Genomic DNA, 20,283 nt, shown 5'->3' with positions numbered 1-20,283 from the left:
TTACTGCCCATGATTCGGAAACGCATAAAAGTAGGTACAGCCATAAATTTATAGAATTTCATTTTTGTTTTTTTCTTGTTTCTCTTCCCAAAGTTTTTCCAGTTGTTTGACAGACAGCTTGATATTTATTAACCTTCCTCTCAATATCTTTGTCATAGTTAAAACTAATGTCACACCTTCTTAACTGAAGTGGGATATTTGTTCAAAATTTTTCTCATTTGTTATTACTTTCGATCTGAGTGGATTCTTTGCTTTGAAAACCAGCTAACTGATACAGAGTAAAAGGAAATGGAGCAGAAGAGAAGTTTCCAGAATGAGATTTACACTCTGCAGCAGAGTGTGAACTGATATGAAACTTCCTGGCATATTAAAACTGTGTGCCGGATCAAAACTCTAGCTCAGGACCTTTGCCTTCCACGGGCAAGTGCTACACCATTTGAGCTACCCAAGCACGACTCATGACCCGCCCTCACAGCTTTACTTCCGCCAGTACCTCGTCTCTGGCTGTGAGAACGGGGCGTGAGTCGTGCTTGGGTAGCTCAGATGGCAAAGTTCCCGGGTTCGAGTCTCGATCCGGCACACAGTTTTAATCTTCCAGGAAGTTTCAGAAGAGCGGTGTCAAGTTCTGTAACTACATATAGATGCTTAATCTTAACCATAGTATTAGTTATAGGTTGCTGTTCCTTGCATTTCTCGTGTTGTAAATACATATATAGGTGTTCCAGACCTTTTTGGCAGTAAAAGTTGTTGTCCGTCAATGTGTGTAATAGTACTGTAGTTAATACATCTGCGTCTGCTCAGCTGAGAAGTACAAATGATGTCATCTGTGAGAGCCACCCTCATGAAGAAAAAGATAAAATATACTTAAATAGTAGAAGGTATAAAAAATATATGGATATCATGTAACTAGATTATAAGAAACATCAAGTAAAAACTAATTTATTTGTAGATTTAAATGAATTAATGACAAGCTGCATAAATGATCATGAATTCTTTGAAGAGGAAAGTGTCATGGCTGTCAAGGCCACAAATTTCCCCTCTGTGTTCCAAAATCATCTGTGCTAAGCATCCTAAGAAACCTCCTCTCTCACACTGCGTTAAAGAGTGACTTAGTAGACATCGGCCAACATTTCGTCGACTTCCTGATTGCGACACACAGGCCATACCTTATGACCGAGCAGGTGATAGGACGTGTGCCCGAACTCGACGAGTATTTGTAAAAAGTGAATGAAGGGGGAACAATTATGTCGTAATTTTATAATACAGTTGTTGACCTCAGACAGCGTCGTACAACACAGATAAATTTAAGTAACAATAAGTCACTTTCAGAATTTATTATTTTCATTTATTTGCGGTCAATCGAATGAAGCATCAAAATAACAGGCAGTTGATGTAAGACCGCACGCCTTCTTTATCCATCTCTTTCAATTCAATGAGTCCTGTCCATCGGCCTCATTGGCGCCTGTTTCTATAGTGCTGACGAGCAGACTGAACACGTGCACGTCACATGACGTCCTCACGGAGTCCCGCTGTCACACGGTCGGCAGAGAGTCGCAGGGCCCCCTGCGAAGCAGCTTCACGTCTGAAACACACACAGGCAGGTTTCAATTTCTAGAGCACTCCAGGTAGCTACTACTGTGGTTGATGTTGTTGTTGTTGTGGTCTTCAGTCCTGAGACTGGTTTGATGCAGCTCTCCATGCTGCCCTATTCTGTGCAAGCTCCTTTATCTCCCAGTACCTACTGCAACTTACATCCTTCTGAATCTGCTTAGTGTATTCATCTCTTGGTCTCCCTCTACGATTTTTACCCTCTACGCTGCCCTCCAATGCTAAATTTGTGATCCCTTGATGCCTCAGGACATGTCCTACCAACCGATCCCTTCTTCTAGTCAAGTTGTGCCACAAACTTCTCTTCTCCCCAATCCTATTCAATACCTCCTCATTAGTTACGTGATCTACCCACCTAATCTTCAACATTCTTCTGTAGCACCACATTTCGAAAGCTTCTATTCTCTTCTTGCCCAACCTATTTATTGTCCATGTTTCACTTCCATACATGGCTACACTCCATACAAATACTTTCAGAAACGACTTCCTGACACTTAAATCTATACTGTGGTTGATGCAGTAGAATATTTCACTTTCACACTTGTGACTGTACGGGAAATTAATCGCTATTTTCTCTTTTTGACAGTATATATAGAGAATGAAGTAGTTTCATGCAAAATCGGGGATAAATTACATCTTATGCAACACACCGGTTGATTACATCTGTTTTATCCACACGTGTTTCTGAATTTTCTGTTATATTCAGAGGGTTTTACTTTTTATTCATTCTCATATGACACTATCATTTATCACCTTTGATATTTTTATATCTGCTATGCATTCTAAAGCTTGTCATGATTTCCGATGCTGTAGACTTGCTTCCCTTCTTTCAGACATGTTAGAACACTTGCTTCTTCCGTTGTTGCTATTTATAACTTTTGCACACGCATTTCCTACATTTTATCATAAAAATGGAAACCATGATAAGCTGTAGAATCTATGATAAACATAAAAATACTAACGTAAATAACTGATAATGTCATGTGAGGAAGAATAATAAGTAAAACGCACTAAAGATAGCACATTCAGTGCCGCAACATGTTTAGGTAAAGTGAAACTAATCAAACGTTGTCTTGTATAAGACGTAATTTCTTTGCAATTTTTCTTAGCAAGCATGGGAAGTAAGAACACCTACCACAGCTGAAAGAGTATTAAACTTTTATGTTATTTAATATTTCATTTAGCACTATTAAAAATTTGTATTTTTGTAATATTACGATTACATTTTGTAAATGAATGTTTAAAAGTTGGGAACTGTTTGGCGTTAAGCTGGGATAAATATTCTCTGTAGGCGCAGTATGAAGTGCACATTATTCTGTGACTGCAGGAAAGCTTTCGGAACTTCTGGTATGTTACTACAAACATATTTTAATGTTTTTATATGTACCGTTGAAACCATAAGTCCTTTACAGCCTGTTATAAAAATAGGACTGGAGGCGAAACAAAGGGAGAAAATGACACGGACATGATACACGAGTAGCATTTATTAAAAGAATGGCGTTTTTCGTTACCACGGGATCACTTCCTCCTCCGAATTCCAAAATCGTGTAAAAAAAGTAAAATCAGAGCACTTAAAAAAAAAATCTGGGAGTTAATTTTCCCTTCGTGCTGTTCGAGAGTGGAGCGGTAGAGAAATAGTCTGAAAGCGTTGACTGGACCCTGTGCCAAATACTTACGTGTGAACTGCAGAGTAATCATGTAGAGGTAGATGTAGTAGTGTAAGCGTAAACGTGACAAAATTAGCTTAAACAGTATGAATGACACAATAAAATTTCTAAATGCATAATCACCTATTGTGTGGCTCCTTTTTTTTGTTGTAGTTCTCATTGTCTAATGTACTCGTAAGTGACATATGTAGCTACGAATGAATGATGAACTGATTACGTACCTGATCCTAATCACGAAAGTAGGTGGAAGCGTATAGACAACATCACCACAGTAAACAGCCGCAGTTATATCCTTCGTTTACATTTTAACTTTTGGAAATGAGTAGGTTTTTAGGACAAACTTCGCATCTTCTCACGATCAGACAAATGTTCATAACAATTAGTGTGGGCTACGTCAAAATTATATACAGGCAGTGTGTATGAGAAGACCATAATTGGGTAAAAGCATTGATTGCAGTACTTTCACAATATTCTCTTGTTTCTGATTCATCAAAACATGGAAATGTTCATTAACTCAAAACTTCGATGTACTAGATTTTTAACAACTTATATTAACGTAGAAAAAGTACTTTCTGTCACTCGTAATATGTTTATTTTTCACGCAAAATTTCATGTAATTTAATACTTTCTTGCATAATTTGCCTTGCCACCTCAATTGCCTTATCAGCTCTTAGTGAACTGAAGCTTGAGAATATATGTCAATTGCAATGAGCTTTTCCATCGGCTTGGTATACTACCAACAAAGCATATGAATTAAAATTTCTCGGTGATTGACGTCGCAGAATAACTGGCGTTATCTTCATGGTGGATATCATTCCTTCCATGGATGCTGCTATGCCATTATTTTTTAATCCCTTCCAAATATTTCTGGATAATTGTAACATTTAATTTTCCCCCGCCATGCGCTGCGGCTAGCGGAGTTTATGTGTGAGTGTAGATGTATATGGACGGCGTCCCACAAAAAAAAAGGCTAACGAGAAATTTGTGATCAAAAATTACATTATTGTTGCAAACATGACGGGAAAACTAATGGACAGCACTTCCACAGAACCACTTTACTTCGTTTACACCTCTGGAAAATAATTAGTAGTGTTACAATTCCATCGGAATGTGTTGTTACGTTCGCTATCCAAAAAATCCTCCCAGTGTGGTGATGTCCCAATTTACGATGGCCTTCAGAATCTCGAAAAATTGTCCGTCTTAATGCTTAATTTTAATATCAGCAATGAAGTAAGAAGCGTGCGGGCTTTTCAAATACATTATAATGAAATGGTATCAGTGTTGGTGGCCCTCAACTACGCACCCACAGACTCAGAGTTCAAATATTGTAAGTTGTGGCTGGTTTCGTTGTCTAGGGGCTGGGATACGTAGTTGTTGCATTACAAGCCAAATACTGCTGAATCTACAGTATACAATATGAATATACACATGAATCCAATGGTCGAAGGTTCCTATCACTCGGCAATTGCGAATGTAACGTAGAAATTTATAAATGAAAGACTGCAATTAAATAAAATCTGCAGGTACTATCTTAACGACTTTAAATGATGAGTATGATAGAAGTACTTTTGAGAATGTGGTCTATTTCTGCAAAACACTTACTGGTGTCGATGGTCCACCAATTAAATAAAATCTAAGTTGAATAACAGGGAAACAATAGATTCCTACTGCACGTAATTAGTTGTGAACAACAACATAGCCTGCGAGATATTCACTTCTAAACGCACACTACGTCTTCACTGTAGAAGCCACGGAAACCTCACAAGTGCACTAGTCGGCACTACGTAGTATTTCTATCTGCCGCAGCCACGCGCAAACCGTGCCACACTCTCCAAAGTCTCTGCCGCGGCTGTGCGTCTGTCGCGCCGTCGCGTCCAGCACTCCACGTGTCCTGCGCCATACCGCCCCCCGCGCTGCTCTCTTCAGAACTCTCCTCCATTCACCCCGGTAGTCGCCTCCCTTAGTAACGAGCGCATTAATTGGCGATAGCCCTTCCGTTATGTCTCCAAGCCAATGCACACTCACAAACATTTTGAAACACATTCGAAATACTGGATTTACATTTAAATAACTTGAAATTAAATAAATATTCCTATGGCTCAACCATAAACACGCTCTAACATACATTATTAAATACGTAAACAAATTAAATAAACATATATCAAAGGAGTGAACAAAAGGTAGGCCAGTAGCCTAATGTCTCTGTGCTTTCTGAAACACAGTGAATATTTGACCAAATTTCTTCATGAAGAGTATATATCGGATATAAACAAAGACATAAACGAATAAATATATTTATAAGCATGCTGCTACCGTTTTTTCGTGTAACATGGAGTAGTAATAGGCCACTTTGACCTCCAATAACGCATGTACTATTGAAGTTACATGCCTGTAATTCATACCAATTTAGGTTCACACTAATAGCTTTCAAAAGACATGTCGATCGGCGAAATCGGACGAATCGTTTAGCCTTTGGAAATTCGTTGCTGTGTGCTGCTTGTATAATTTACTGTCAGATATTAAACTTTAAACTAATAAAGATATTGAAAATCTGATTTCACCAACAAAATCGTAGGGCAAATAATAGTAGTATACATGTTTCTTTTTGAGGTATCACGATCCATCTGGCTACTATTAATTTCAATAGGAACTGTGAAAAAGACACAGAGTCAACATGGAATTCCCAGCCACGCGCTCGGGCTCGACCCTTTTTGCTTCGGCCAACGTCCGGAACCAAGTGGTGGGCCTGGAATATTTTCAGAGTGTCACAATTCGCCCGTTACCTCACAAACGTTAAGCTAGGTGTGTTCTTACTGCTAATCACCGCTTTCCATATTCGTGACATGTATGAATTGTTGTGCCTTCCAAGAATCTGATCATAAAAGCAAAGACTGCGACAAAATTATATTAAAAAGGAAAACTGTGGAATGATTCTTCAGAACAGCTTTGCGAGCTCGAACCGTGGCATGTAAGTCCAACATACTAGGTCTAATTATCAGACTTGGTAGAATGAAGGAAAATTATTATTTATAAACACTTAAATCAAGTTCATTAGTCACTCCTTAACAACTATAAACAATAGTATAAGTTGATCGGCTTCAAACAGTATTCTCAAATGTCCCTGAAATGTCGCACATAAAGAGGCTCGGATAAAACATTACTAAGAACTATTGATTGAAAAAGATGAAAAACAGGAAACAATTGCAACTTCAGAGAGAGAAAGGGATCATCTTGTGTTTCAAGGAGATGACACCACACCAGAGGCACTGAAACAGATGAACAACAAGAAAGTTGCAGGGCTGGTGATCTTAACATAGAACTCCTTCAAAAGGGATGATTAATGTCGCCACTAAGGCTCTTAACACCGCGCTCCGAAGAAGGAGGAAGAAATATCTGTGAGAACCATACAGGAACAACCCTACTAAGTACTTTTTACAAACTTTACCCAAGAATTATCCATAGCAGAGTGAGAAAGATAGTTGGCGCCCTCCTAATGGAAGGACAGAATCGTTTTACAAAGGGAGAATCTTGTAGCGACAATGTTGCTATTGCACGTCAGCCAATCGAAAAACGAGGCGAATACAACCTAGAGACTTACATTGTATTCATATGGAAAGGCATTCGAAGTGTAAACAGGATCTGGAACATTATGAGGAAATGATGGTATCCTACACATTTAATACAAGTAGCAAAGAGTTTTATCAGTACACAGAAACTGCAATAAATGCTGGGAAACAGAAGACAGGACCAATAGAGATCAGAGGAGTGCGACAAGGGTGTAGCCTTTCACCTTCCATATTCAATATAGACACACGTGACACTGTTTCGTAGTAAACAAGATGTCAGATTAATACCACGACACGTAAATGCTGTGCTGTTTGTCGATGACTAAATAATTATTCAAAAAAGAGGACATGACCTCCAGTTTACAACACATCACCTAAATCAAATTGGTAAGTACTGTAACGTAAAAATTTTAAGTAAAAATAACTGAAGAAATGGCCTCCAAAGGAAATTTTCAGTATGCTCCAAAACAGCACAAAGTAACCCATCAATAGAACAGGTGTCATTTTTTCAGCTGTTAGGCTACGTTATTAGCTATGAATATGAAAACGCCACTCATTAATTAGTTTCAAACGATATGTGGCACAAAACACAGAACACTGTGTGATAAGACAAGGGAGGATACAAAGCTAGAATTTTACGAATACAAAGCAATGGCTAATACAGTTCTAATATATGGGTGCAAATCATTTACATTAACTAAGATAGACAATAAAAGAATGCAATCGAATAAAAAGAAGATTTTAATGGCAGTTGAAGAATGTAATCTCAGAGATCAATTAATACTGAACAAGATTATAGGAGACGAACTTAAAGTATACCGCATAAATGCAAAAACAGAATAAGGATGCATAGAATGGAAACAGTACATCAACAGAATGATAGAGGACGTATTAGTTAAACAAGGTGACAAATTATAAACCAATACAAAATTTAGATGTGAAATGACTGAGGAAGAGATGGCTGAGGTGAAGGCAGTATAGGCTGTAAGCCCACTCCATGAAGGGAGAGGAAGAAGAACAAGAAGAAGAAGAAGAAGAAGAAAAATGGAATGAAATAATGGAAAAATAGAGGAAAACCAACACCAGAACAACACTCTCGATATAAATCACTAATATGGACTACGAACGTATGTTAATGAATGCCAGTTCATGATCACGCAATATTTCTTTATATTTAAAACACCTTAGCACAAATTTCCAAATTTCTGAAGGAAAGGTATATGTCTCCAAGGCATTCTACATTCACCAAAAAAATCTTCCTTTCCTCCCCAGTAATGACATTCACGTGCCTCATGACTGTCATATTTTTGCGGTCTTTCAAATATTTCCTAATATTTCAGTTTAGTCATTAATTTTCTTTCATTTACAGGAGCATAGAGACTTTTGATGTGGTTGTTACTTGCGCATTACTTAGTTCCCCTTTAGCAGCTCACCCTTTTATACACTGTCATATTCATAACACACTATTTTCTATAGATAGCAGATTATTTTTCCTCTCTCTCTTCCACATCTTACCTCGCTCTAGATTTTTTTTCAATTTCCTCGCAGCAGTCCATAGGTTGACTCTTATGACGTTCAGATTTGAATCCACAGTCGTGGATTACGCTTTGGGGCACTCAACATTTTTTATCTTTTGGTGCGATCGGCGAAAGTTCTATCTTATGGACAGTTTACATGGACAGTTTTTAGATATATCACAGCACAAGTGTGTAATTCCTAATCAGATAATTTTTTTGAGATTCCAAACACAAGGTTAGGAAGTAAAATTAAATATGCACATCGTAACTCCTTTGCTATATGAACATGACATTGTAATTTCAAGGCTGTTTCCAGTAGCCCGCATCTCGTGGTCGTGCGGTAGCGTTCTCGCTTCCCACGCCCGGGTTCCCGGGTTCGATTCCCGGCGGGGTCAGGGATTTTCTCTGCCTCGTGATGGCTGGGTGTTGTGTGCTGTCCTTAGGTTAGTTAGGTTTAAGTAGTCCTAAGTTCTAGGGGACTGATGACCATAGATGTTAAGTCCCATAGTGCTCAGAGCCATTTGAACCATTTTTTTGTTTCCAGTATAAGATGTGTTAGGAATTTATTACGTGTTTCAAGACTTATTTGAACATGTGTAACAGTTTTAAAATAAAAGACTTTCGCTTGGAGTTTCAAAATAGAAGTCCTACTGAACTACCAAAGAAGGAGCGGGTAGATATATGTGAAACGTATTGCTCGGTCAGTTAGATATTATCATCCTCAGCAACAGCGGAAAAAGCTTTCAACAAAAGTGCTTTGCTGGTAATGAGTGTCGAAATAGAAAATATAAAGAAGTTTTAGAAATTCAATCAATGGAGCAATATCATTGTATGGAAGTGAAATCTAGACGAATTATAGGGGCAGAACAAGATCTGAATACATTAAACTGATTTTGTAAAGTAATGACTGTCATTAGTATCCAGTAAAGATGGAGGACATCATATCTGTCGACCAATAGAATCGTATTGAAAAACGCTGAAGACACATGAAACATTTTACTTTGTTAACTACTTCAAAGGAAAATGACGTCAGTGGTATCTCCATCGACTAACCTTAGAATCAATATTTTACTTTCACTACTTCATGATAGTTAAGTAATCTTACTTCTAATTAGTTGAGCTACGTTATTCAAAGTTTGGACCGACGTAAGAAACGTGGACACATCCGTGCCCCGTCTCTACGAGAATCAAATAAAAACTGCACATTATCGGGGGGACAATTGATATGTTGAAGAACATCAGTAACACTATCTTTGGCAGTCAAAACTGTATACTGAAACGACTTTTCATAATGGCTTCCTAGGTGCTTAATAGATTTCCGTTCCGTCTCTGAGTAGTCGTTTGGTAGTCAGACTAAGCAATATGTGAACTTGTAATATTGGTAATTTTCGCCTCACAAACATTAGTACACGCTCAGTAGTAAACGCTCGATGGCCTGTAGCTATCAAACAATTGTAATGTAAAAGAAATGAACCGTCGCATAGCAGCGACAGAATCTATTATTCTTTATCTTTGCTGCTCCTGTGCGGCGGTTGTAAATCTCTGTGTACACGTATCGATTAATGATATAAAGAGAATTCTGCTGTTTCAAGACAAATGAGGCCTTGAGCGCTTCACCTTTTACTCTTTCTATTCCATGAAAGGCGGACGCGGACTTGCTGCCTTCAGCAATTTGTGTTTTATAATTTGTGGAAAGTATTCTGTAAATGTGCTAATTGTCTTCTTAATCAGAGAACATATCTGTTTATGTAATTAATTACGAGTAGGGACCATCAAGAGGACATTAATCTCAAGTATTTCCTGTCGTGTGCAAAGCTTTTGTTAATACGCACCAGCTACTTTAACTGTAATATAAGAAGGTACGTTGCATTAAAAAACGTGTGTTATATATGAAGTGAGCTTATTTAGACAAATTATCCTTAATTGTCTCCATCTCCTCATTTCTTGAATATTAATCATTTTGTATCAGTTTATCTCCAGAACTTACGATCATGCTGATGGACCGAACGCAGCATTGAGGCAGGAGGAACATAATCGTTTTCCTATCATTTCTGAATCAATCCGTTTTAATTGTGTAGTAATGTTTTGTCCGCCCCCGGTAGCTGAAGGGCACCGGCACGGTAGCTCAGCGTGTTCGGCCAGAGGGCCGGTTGGCCTCAGTAATAAAAAACTGAGTGGAAGGATCAACAAACGAACTTGAATGGATGTCATGTGACGTCCGCAACGGCCAAACACAACGATCAACAACAACAACAACAAAATGGTCAGCGTGACGGATTGTCAATCCTCTGTGCCCGGGTTCCATTCCCGGCTGAATCGGGGAATTTTCTCCGCCGAGGGACTGAGTGTTGTGCTGTCCTCATCATCGTCCTATCATCCTCATCGACTGCAGATCGCCGAAGTGGCGTCAAACTGAAAGACCGGCACCCGGCGAACGGTCTGCCCGACGGGGGGCTCTAGCCATACGATTAAAAAATAAAAGTATTGTTTTTCTTTTAAAGTCAGTAAATCTTTTGGTCCCATAGTGTCGATGTGGGTATGACTGCATCGCGGTCATGAAAACGCGCGGAAATGATAATGTTGCTTCCTACCAATCTCAAATAAATTAATCTGCTGCTCTATGTCCAAGGAATGTCAGGTATTTAAAAAATATTTATCAGGTGAAATAATCATTACAGTGACTTGTTACGATAAGACAATACAATCAATCTCATTATATCTTCAACACTATATTTTTTGTAACACTGCAAGCTACACTTCAGAGGGATCACATTGTCACGGAATTGATTGGAAGGTCAATGACTTTCAGTTCTTTTTCTTACTGTAAACCATTTCATTCCTCAGCTGTCTCATCTTAGTTCATTACATGTCAGCTGCCCTTTGCAACTTACTTAACTTAGTTTCCTCTCAGCTATCCTGCGAAATATGTTCGCTGGATGACCATTGCTTACTCTTAGTTTGTAAACAGTATTACCACTTTTAATTAACCAAGACACAGGGCCTCAAAACCGTAACTGAATTATTGTTGAATGTGTTCGAATGTTATTGGAAAATGGTTCCATGACGTTTCCTTCGGTTAATTACGAGTAATAACAACGGGCATTGAAATAAATGGTTGTAGCTCAGTCATAATTTGCATTAAGGAGTACCTTTTTTAATTTCCTGATGGTGACTAGTTTCGGACACCTAAGTCCATTTACAAACCATCCGTGTAGTGTGACAAAACAGGCGAAAGCCTATGTATAAAAATTGCCCCGGTACTATGGTCGATTCAACAACTGCAAATGGACCGCGTAGGACAGACATTGCATTGGATGTATTTCTTATGTGATCTGCTTACTGTTGTTGAACCGACCACAGTGCCGATTTGATTGTCTCTTCCGGGGCAGTTTTTGTACATAGGTCTGTATTGTCACACGATACGGATGGTTTCAAAATGGACATAGATGTGCGAAACTAATCACCATCAAGAAATAAAAAAAGGTTCTTCTGCCTTCTTATGACGGAACCACCACCATTTACTTCAATCATAAAACAATTTGCGGCCCTATTTTTTACCTGGAGCATGCTGGAAGTTCGTAAACATGAATTGTGCTGAAAGGATCACGATGATTTCTCCTTAAATTGTTGAAAAACCGTTTCCTGGGATGCTCTACACTTGTCCATATATTCAAATTCTTGAACAACCGCTATCAGTGCTGTCTTACCAGCCTTCACTTGGCTCACTTATCAGTCTTCATTCGGCTGACTCAAATTTTCAAATGTGTGTAAATTCCTAAGAAAATGAAGTGGCTCTGAGCACTATGGGACTCAACTGCTGAGGTCATAAGTCCCCTAGAACTTAGAACTACTCAAACCTAACTAACCTAAGGACATCACACACAGCCATGCCCGAGGCAGGATTCGAACCTGCGACCGTAGCGGTAGCGCGGTGCCAGACTGTAGCGCCAGAACCGCTCGGCCACCAGCGGCCGGCTAAATTCCTAAGAGACCAAACTGTTAAGGTCATCGATACCTAGGCTTACACCCTACTTAAACTAACTTAATGCTAAGAACACACACACCCATGCCCGAGGGAGGACTCGAACCTCCGGCGGGAGGGGCCTTCGGCCGACTCATCGGTCGCTGTTGTGGATTTTCTTGTCTTTTCTTAAGATGCGATCAGTACATTGTCTCCTCCTACGCATATCTCGCTAAAAGATCATGAATGTAAAATTAGGATTCAGGGTCAATTGGAGGCTTACTGACAGTCGTTCTCTTCTCGGATCAATCGCAACTGGACCTGGAAAGGGGGAAAGTGACAGTAGTACACAAGTAATCTCTGCTGCTCACCATAATGTGGCTTCTGGAACATAAGTGCACATCTGTACGACACTTAGAAAGGAACCACACTGTTTGTGATTCATTGGAGATGCATCTTACTATTAGATGCAGATCGGTAGGTGGACAAGAAGGTGGGCCATGTGGGGGTGAGGGTTTTATGTGCATGATGTTAATCTTGTGCCAGGATCGATATAGGAGTTTTGGTGTGGATATTCTGAGGATTGAGTTTTAGGAGTTTGGAGATGAGAGTACGAGAAAACGATGAGGTTACGAGTAATCCACAAAGAGGATGGGACTCGTAGGGAAAGTAGATGGTAATAAGAATACAATTTTGCACATATTGCAGGATTAGGTTTCTTGACTAGATGAGGAATATGTGTGTATTTGGGTTCAGGGTGTGTAAGATGTTGAGTGTGGCAGCCACACATGTTCAGTAACGAGTGAAGATATCATAGGACATTGCTGCTCAAGTTTGAAGAATGACTCGGACTTCCACAGGTGTTCTAGGGAATTTTGAGAAATAAGGGACATATTTACCTGTAAAGGGAGCATGTGACTGGAGGTAATCATAAGCTGACGGCGGGACTGGGAGCATAACGTTCAAGGATTAGCGAGGAGCGATAGATTTTGGAATGAGCGGAATTGCATGCCATAACAGTAAAGCTACAAATAGGTATGTAACAGTTTCGTTGCTATGAGGTATACTGATGGATGACTGTCACATTTTTGTCATGTCACCAGTTAACCCGCGTTTACTCAAGAGTCTACTACCTGTCTACCATCGCCCTTGGAAGAGACTAAGTCATGGTTCCCATTGAGGGGCGATACGATATGCGACGCAATAATCAGTATGACTCATGATACAACGCAGAAGAAACCTGCTTTGCTGGAGCACGTAGAAACATAACTGAAGCGACTTAATTGATTCAGACTGTGACGACAGCGATACAACACCGATACGGTTCTCTGTCGCATCCCCCACCGCAACACAGGGTGCTGGTTGCTCCACGCAACTGTATCATCCGATACATGGGGAGGGAAACTTAACGTCCTCTGATGTGCCTCAAAATTAATGGTTTTATGTAGATGAAGTAAAGCCGCATCTGTCTTGGTAGTTAGTTTATCAGTAAAACTTTCAGTTTTAGTGTGCAAATTAAAAATCACTGTTATGGAATTCGTACATGTTTCCCACGGTGCACTCTTTCTCATACGATTTTGAGGAAACTGTTGTGTAAAATTAAAAAAAAATTAAAAAATAGATTTTCTTAGCTTATTATAATCTGATATCACAGCTTGATAATAAACTGGTTTTCGTTTTAGTACTGCCCATTGTTAGAGTGATAATCCGTGCCTAAATTTTTGGGAACACTTTTGAAGGTGCTGAGGGAGGTAGAATGAGGCAGGTAGTGCTCTACTTTTCAGTCAATCTTTTAAGTATAGAGATACTGGCGTTTTTATTCTCCGATAGGACCATTTTTCCGCTGGTTTCCTTCTTTTCCCTGCTGCAGCAGTGCATTTAACTCATATAAGAGACATGTATTAGTCAGTAAAACTTTGGTAGTTTAATTATGTGGAATTGAAATAACGCAAAACCAATTTTACACCTCACACCGGATTTTACTATCAAAAGAATTTGCATGTGCTTCAGTACTACAATATGGGGTTCCAAGATGATAACGGAGATACTTTGGAGCAAATTTCTCCGTGGTAGTTCACTTTATAAGTTACGTTTTCGCCGCACATCGGATTTTACGTGGGTATTTTACGTATACAAGTAGAGTAACTTTGAACCTCTGTGTCTGGGAAACGGATGAAGATATCAAGAAAATTTACAAGGTTGTTCTGTTCGAGACAGGGATCTTAGGAGTACATGGTAAAAATGTCAGCCATTTTTTGTGTATAGCCATCTTGGAATCCTCGGCAGTGTTTTGGTCAGTTGGTGACGGTGAAAATATAGCAAAAACCCTTTTGGGGGGTTTTCCGGGGAAAAGCCCATGAACTAATGATGCCTCCGTAAGTCCCATCAGGCTCGCCGAACACCACATCAAAAATAACCAACCGATTTGCTCTAGCGTAATAACCGTGCTTTGACCCTGTACTGGAGGGTAGTGACACTAAGACGATCCTTCTGTTGGGTACACCAATAGATTCCTAGCCCAAGGGCTATCCAGAGTACTTGGCGCTACCTTTTTATCAACATTAGAACACGAGGTGTCAGCATGCTGTTCCATGCATACCGATATTCAATTTGATAATGGAGGATTGCGTGAGGGTAAAAACTGTAGAGCAAGTTCCAGTGGAATACGTTGCAGTGGTTATTGAGGGATTAAGAGGTTCAAAATGGTTCAAATGGCTCTGAGCACGATGGGACTTAACATCGAAGGTCATCAGTCCCCTAGAACTTAGAACTACTTAAACCTAACTAACATAAGGACATCACACACATCTATGCCCGAGGCAGGATTCGAACCTGCGACCGTAGCTGCCTAGAACCGCTCGGCCACGACGGCCGGCAATGAAGAGGCTCACAGTGTATAGACTAGCGTGGAATGCTGCATCAAACCAGTCTTCGGCCCGAGTATCGCAACAAAAAATGAGTTCTCGATGTTAATGACTGACTTCATGCCAAGGCAGTAAAGAAAACGTGACTCTCTCATTACAGTTGTATATAAGATTTGATGTTTCAGCTCTCTTAGTGAATGGTGTATGCGCGTGAGTGGTAACACACCTGACGCCACGAGGAGGCATTGGATGGCGCAGCTCAGGGCTTCAGCGTTGCTGTGTGTGTTGCCCTCGCTGTCACACACTGGGTCGGACACTGGCGGCGCGCTGCAGGTGCACGTGGCCACGCCAGCACCATCTGCTGGAGAGCCAAAGAGTCAGCAGAGTCAGGAGATGGCCGGCAGATAGCAGGGCACACTTACAATGTATTCTATAGCTAAAGCTGCAAGAGTTTGTGTGTCCCATGGATACCCAACTTCAGTGCTTAAAAGCTTTCAGCGTACGGTATCATTTAGCCTGTAACCGTCATTCATTTCCCTAGTACCTTTACGCCATTTTTATTTGTTGCAAAAAGTACATACATTTTGTGTTTTGTAACATTATCATTTATTTAGCTATTATATTGGTCTTTTCGATATGGCAGTGTTTGCCTTCCTGGGATTCCTTGTAATCTCAACAGTGAAACCCAGATTAACACACTATCCAACATATTTAATTAAGGAAAACTAATCGAATGATACTGCCTGAAAATCTCCACCATTTGGCTTAATGTTGAGTTATATTTGCCAACTGAAAATCATTTCCAGTCGTCACTGAGCATCTTATTCTCCTCTGTCACTACGAATCCACCGACATCTGAAATCGCTATTTTACCTCCATAAAATTTCCCCCTCACTTCAAACAAAACTTTCGACACCCGCATTATTACCAATGGCTAGATTACTGCTACTCTTCACGATTTCAACATACACAACAGTTCGTTTAAAACCCTCGTTCCACTCCTGCACGGAACAGGTCCAAACCAAAATCTATGGCTTACAGTGCCGTTGTATCACTAATGTCTTTGGTTGCCACTCTGATACAATTAGAAGCCGACCTCTTCTACATCACTCCCTTATAAGGTATCATTCAATCAGTATCCATACAGGTAGCCACTCAGCCTTATTTCAAAATATTCTGATCATTGGTCTCTCTCTGCTGCCTTTCTACAAAATCCCTGATGCAACAACTACTTATATTCTTGTCTTAATGATCTTGTTGATTTTCCCCCGTGCCTGAGCACATATTAAACCCTACTTAAGGGAATATGCCACAAGCAAAAGTCTGAAATCTACTAAATCTGAACTAAAGCGCACATATTAGGCAACTCAAGTTCACAAAGACTACCTGGTGTAACGCTGGTTTCAGCTTTGCACAGTAGTGTCGAATCCTGCATAACAGCCACAACAGCCATATTTTTCCTGACAAATTAAAGCCGACTTATTTGATTCCTGTCCATAAGAGAGGCGTTCAATCAAATCCATTTCATACTTTTTTATCAGTATACTAACATCGTTATTCCACCTATTGCTGTCAACTCCTAATACTTAAAAATCACAAAAACTTAGCCTGGAAACCTCATGTATCTATGAGGAAATTCACTACAGACTAGCGACAAAAGACCCTGATTCGACACAATCTCACTTTAGTCCACAGAGCCCCATAACGTACCCATTAGGACAGTGGGGCGAATTTTGGCGTTAATGGGCTATGGCAGCAGACGATCGACGAGAGTGCCTTTGATAAAAGCACAACATAGCCTGCAGTGCCTCTCCTGGCCACGTAACCATATCGGTTGGACCCTAGACATGGCCTGGTCAGATGAGTCGCGATTTCAGTTGGTAACACCTAATGGTAGGGTTCGAGTGTGGCGCAGACCCCATGAAGCCATGGACCTAAGTTGTCAAAAAGGCACTGTACAAGCTGGGAAGGAGGAGGGGGGCTCTATAACTGTGTGGGCTGTTTTTCCATGGGATGGACTGGATCATTGACTGGAAATGGTTACGTTCAGCTACTTGAAGACCATTTTCAGCCGGATTTTGCCACCTGTATCGCCCGGGTTGCCAAATCGAACGTTTATGGTGTGTAATCGAGAGGTCAGTTCGTGCACAAAATCTTGCACCGACAACACTTTGCTTTATGGACGTCTATAGATACAGCATTGATCAGTATTTCTACAGGCGACTTCCAACGGTTTGTTGAGTACATGCCGTGTCGAGCTGCTGCACTACACTGGGCAAAAGGAGGTCCGACCCGATACTAGGAAGTATCCCTTGACTTTTGTCACGTCAGTGTACGTATCGTGCCGTTTCTCACACAGCCAGCAACTCGCGATTCCAGTTGCGCATATCCCGAGAGGTCCCTCCTTCTTCACAGACTGCACACCTCGTGACAACTAAGTTCCCTCACTCTCGTAGACTAAAACGCTTTGAATCTAAATTTACTTATCTTGCCAAACATAGGACTTGGTTTCAGATAGAGGAAATTGACATACACATAGGTTATTAATATTTGTCTGAGACAATGGAAAATTTTTTCCCTAAAATAATTTGAAAATATTTTCAATCCTCCGCTGGCAAGGTTTTTAGGAGGTTACTCTTTATTACGAGAAAAATGCCGGAACTAGAAATCTCCTTCTGTAAATTCCTAGTTAAAAACTCCTTTACCCCATTTCCATCTTGCCGGGATTTCGCGGAAAAGAATAAGTTTCAAACCAGCTCGCCCTGCCCTCATGAAGAGGGAACGAACGATGTGAAGGACACAGAAGTACTCGAACCATTTCAGGGCCACAATCCCCATCCAGCAATCACTCAATCTTCTCCTCCTTTACAGCAGCGGAGCTATCCGTACCACTGCTGTGTAGATAGAGAACAACAGAGTAAAATTTGTACGATAGAAGGTAAACCCACACACAAAAGTTGAAAATATACTGTGCTCTGAGGAATAGTTTCATTTATATAAGAATAATGAAGAAAAGTTTAAAAGGGTACAGATTGTGGCCAAGTACAATTGAAGGCGGGGAGGACTTTCCGGCTGGTTTTATACTCGTACATATATTGTAAACGAGACATCTAATATATAAAAAAACTGGACAAGTCCGAGTAGGAATGGAGCCCTGAAAATTTCGCAAAAACTTCGTTATGTATATTGATAGTTCATCTGCACGTTATGGTGAGTGAGCTTGCGAGTATCAACATACGTGACAGAAATGGCTGATACGTTTTGATCGCATTGACTTATAATGGACCGTAGACCTAACTATTTGACATAAATTTCAACTTGATACCTCCACCCGACTTCACGCATAGCCGGACTGAGGCATATAGGCAGTCATTTTTCCCTCGTTCTGTTTGGGAGTGGAACAGGGAGAGAAGGTGGTAGTTGTGGTATGAGGTACCCTCCGCCACGCACCGTATGGTGGATTGCGGAGTATGATGTAGATGTAGGACTGACGGACGGACGACAAAGTAATAATGGTTCCGTTTTTACCGAGTGAGGTGCGGTACTCTAAAAATTAATATTTCTTTGTTTGTACGTCTTCTAAGCGTCCTGTACAATTCAGCCGATTATGATGAAATTTCTGTGAGTTGTAGGCGCGCCCACGAACGTTTCTGAGTATCAATAGATAAGGATCGATCAAAGAGTTTCCGTTTGAGGGCGTTTCTGCAGCGTACCGAGTCAGGTGGCGTAGTGGTTAGCACGCTGGACTGACATTCGGGAAGACGACGGTTCAAAACCCGCAACCAGCCATCCTGATTCACGTTTTCCGTGATTTCACCAAATCGCTTCAGGCAAATGCCCGGATGGTTCCTTTGAAAGGGCACAGCCGACTTCCTTTCGTAATTCGATCGGACCGGTAGCTTCGCTGTTTCATCTCCTCCCACCAAATATACCAACCAACCATCTGCAGAATATAAGCAACGTAGTGTGGCTCCGTTGCGGGTATACAGGGGCCAGAAACAGTCTGAAAAGCTTGTAAGGATGTTGCGAGGTAGGTTGTGCCGAGAAATAACTGTTAAGAAAAAAATTAGATACGTTGCGCCGTTTACGAGTTAAGTAACATTGAATTTAGCCAATCGGACCCAACGTGCTTGTTATTCTTTTCTTGCCTGCCATAGGACAGACACTGGTAGATATATATGCGCGTTTGACACCATGTCTGTCGAAAAACACCGTTGTGGAATGTTGCACCAAGGTTAAAATGGTTCAAATGGCCCTGAGCACTATGGGACATAACATCTGAGGTCATCAGTCCCCTAGAACTTAGAATTACTTAAACCTAACTAACCTAAGGACATCACACACATTCATGCCCGAGGCAGGATTCGAACCTGCGACCGTAGCAGCAGCGCGGTTCCGGACTGAAGCGCCTAGAACCGATCGTGCACAGCGGCCGGCTTGCGCCAAGGGATGCAAATTCCTTCATGATAACGCACGTCCCTGTATCGAAAATGCCGTAATGCAGATGTTACGCAAAATCAAGTACGAGACGCTCGAGCACCCGCCCTATAGTCCTGATCTCTCCCCACGCGATTATCACGCCTTCGGTCCCTTAGAAAAGGCCTTGAAGGGTCGACGATTCCTGTGGGACGAGGATGAGCAGCAGGCGGTTACAGACTTCTTCACGGCAGCAGAACACGGCGTTTCACCAAACGGATATCTTCGACTTGGTGCATCGGTGGTGTGATTCTCTCAATGCTCACGGCGATTTTGCCTGATTGGCATACCGATTCTTAGTTGTATGGCCGCAGAACGGAAACTATTCGATCGCCCCTTATACGAGGGTAATCTCAAAAGTAAGGTCCCTATTTGTTTATACGAGGGCTATCCATGAAGTACATTACGTTTTGTAATTAAAAATAAAAAAACTATTGGAATTTTTTTTATTATATAGAGATGAAAGCCACACTTAAATACTACTTTTCTACATAGTTGCCATTTAAATTAAGGCACTTATCGTAGCGATGGACGAGCTTGGAAATTCCTTCGTCGTAAAATTCGGCCGTCTGCGCCTTCAACCACGTGGTTACCTCTTCTTGAAGCTGTGCGTCGTCATCAAAA

At 40.7% G+C, this 20,283-nt stretch overlaps 1 long non-coding RNA gene across 1 annotated transcript; it reads right to left on the bottom strand.

Moving 5' to 3' along the window:
- Positions 1–1,319: 1,319 nt before the first annotated feature.
- On the bottom strand, positions 1,320–15,491 carry LOC124551082. Its single transcript, XR_006967769.1, has 2 exons — positions 15,410–15,491; positions 1,320–1,582 (listed from the first exon to the last, which is right to left on the bottom strand). It is a non-coding gene; the product is annotated as an uncharacterized LOC124551082 (long non-coding RNA).
- Between the last annotated feature and the right edge of the window lie 4,792 nt (positions 15,492–20,283).

This window comes from Schistocerca americana, chromosome 1 (assembly GCF_021461395.2).
Source record: "Schistocerca americana isolate TAMUIC-IGC-003095 chromosome 1, iqSchAmer2.1, whole genome shotgun sequence".
Taxonomy (NCBI): domain Eukaryota; kingdom Metazoa; phylum Arthropoda; class Insecta; order Orthoptera; family Acrididae; genus Schistocerca; species Schistocerca americana.
The sequence above is the reverse complement of the archived record's forward strand: the minus strand, read 5'-3'. Positions and strand labels throughout refer to the sequence as shown.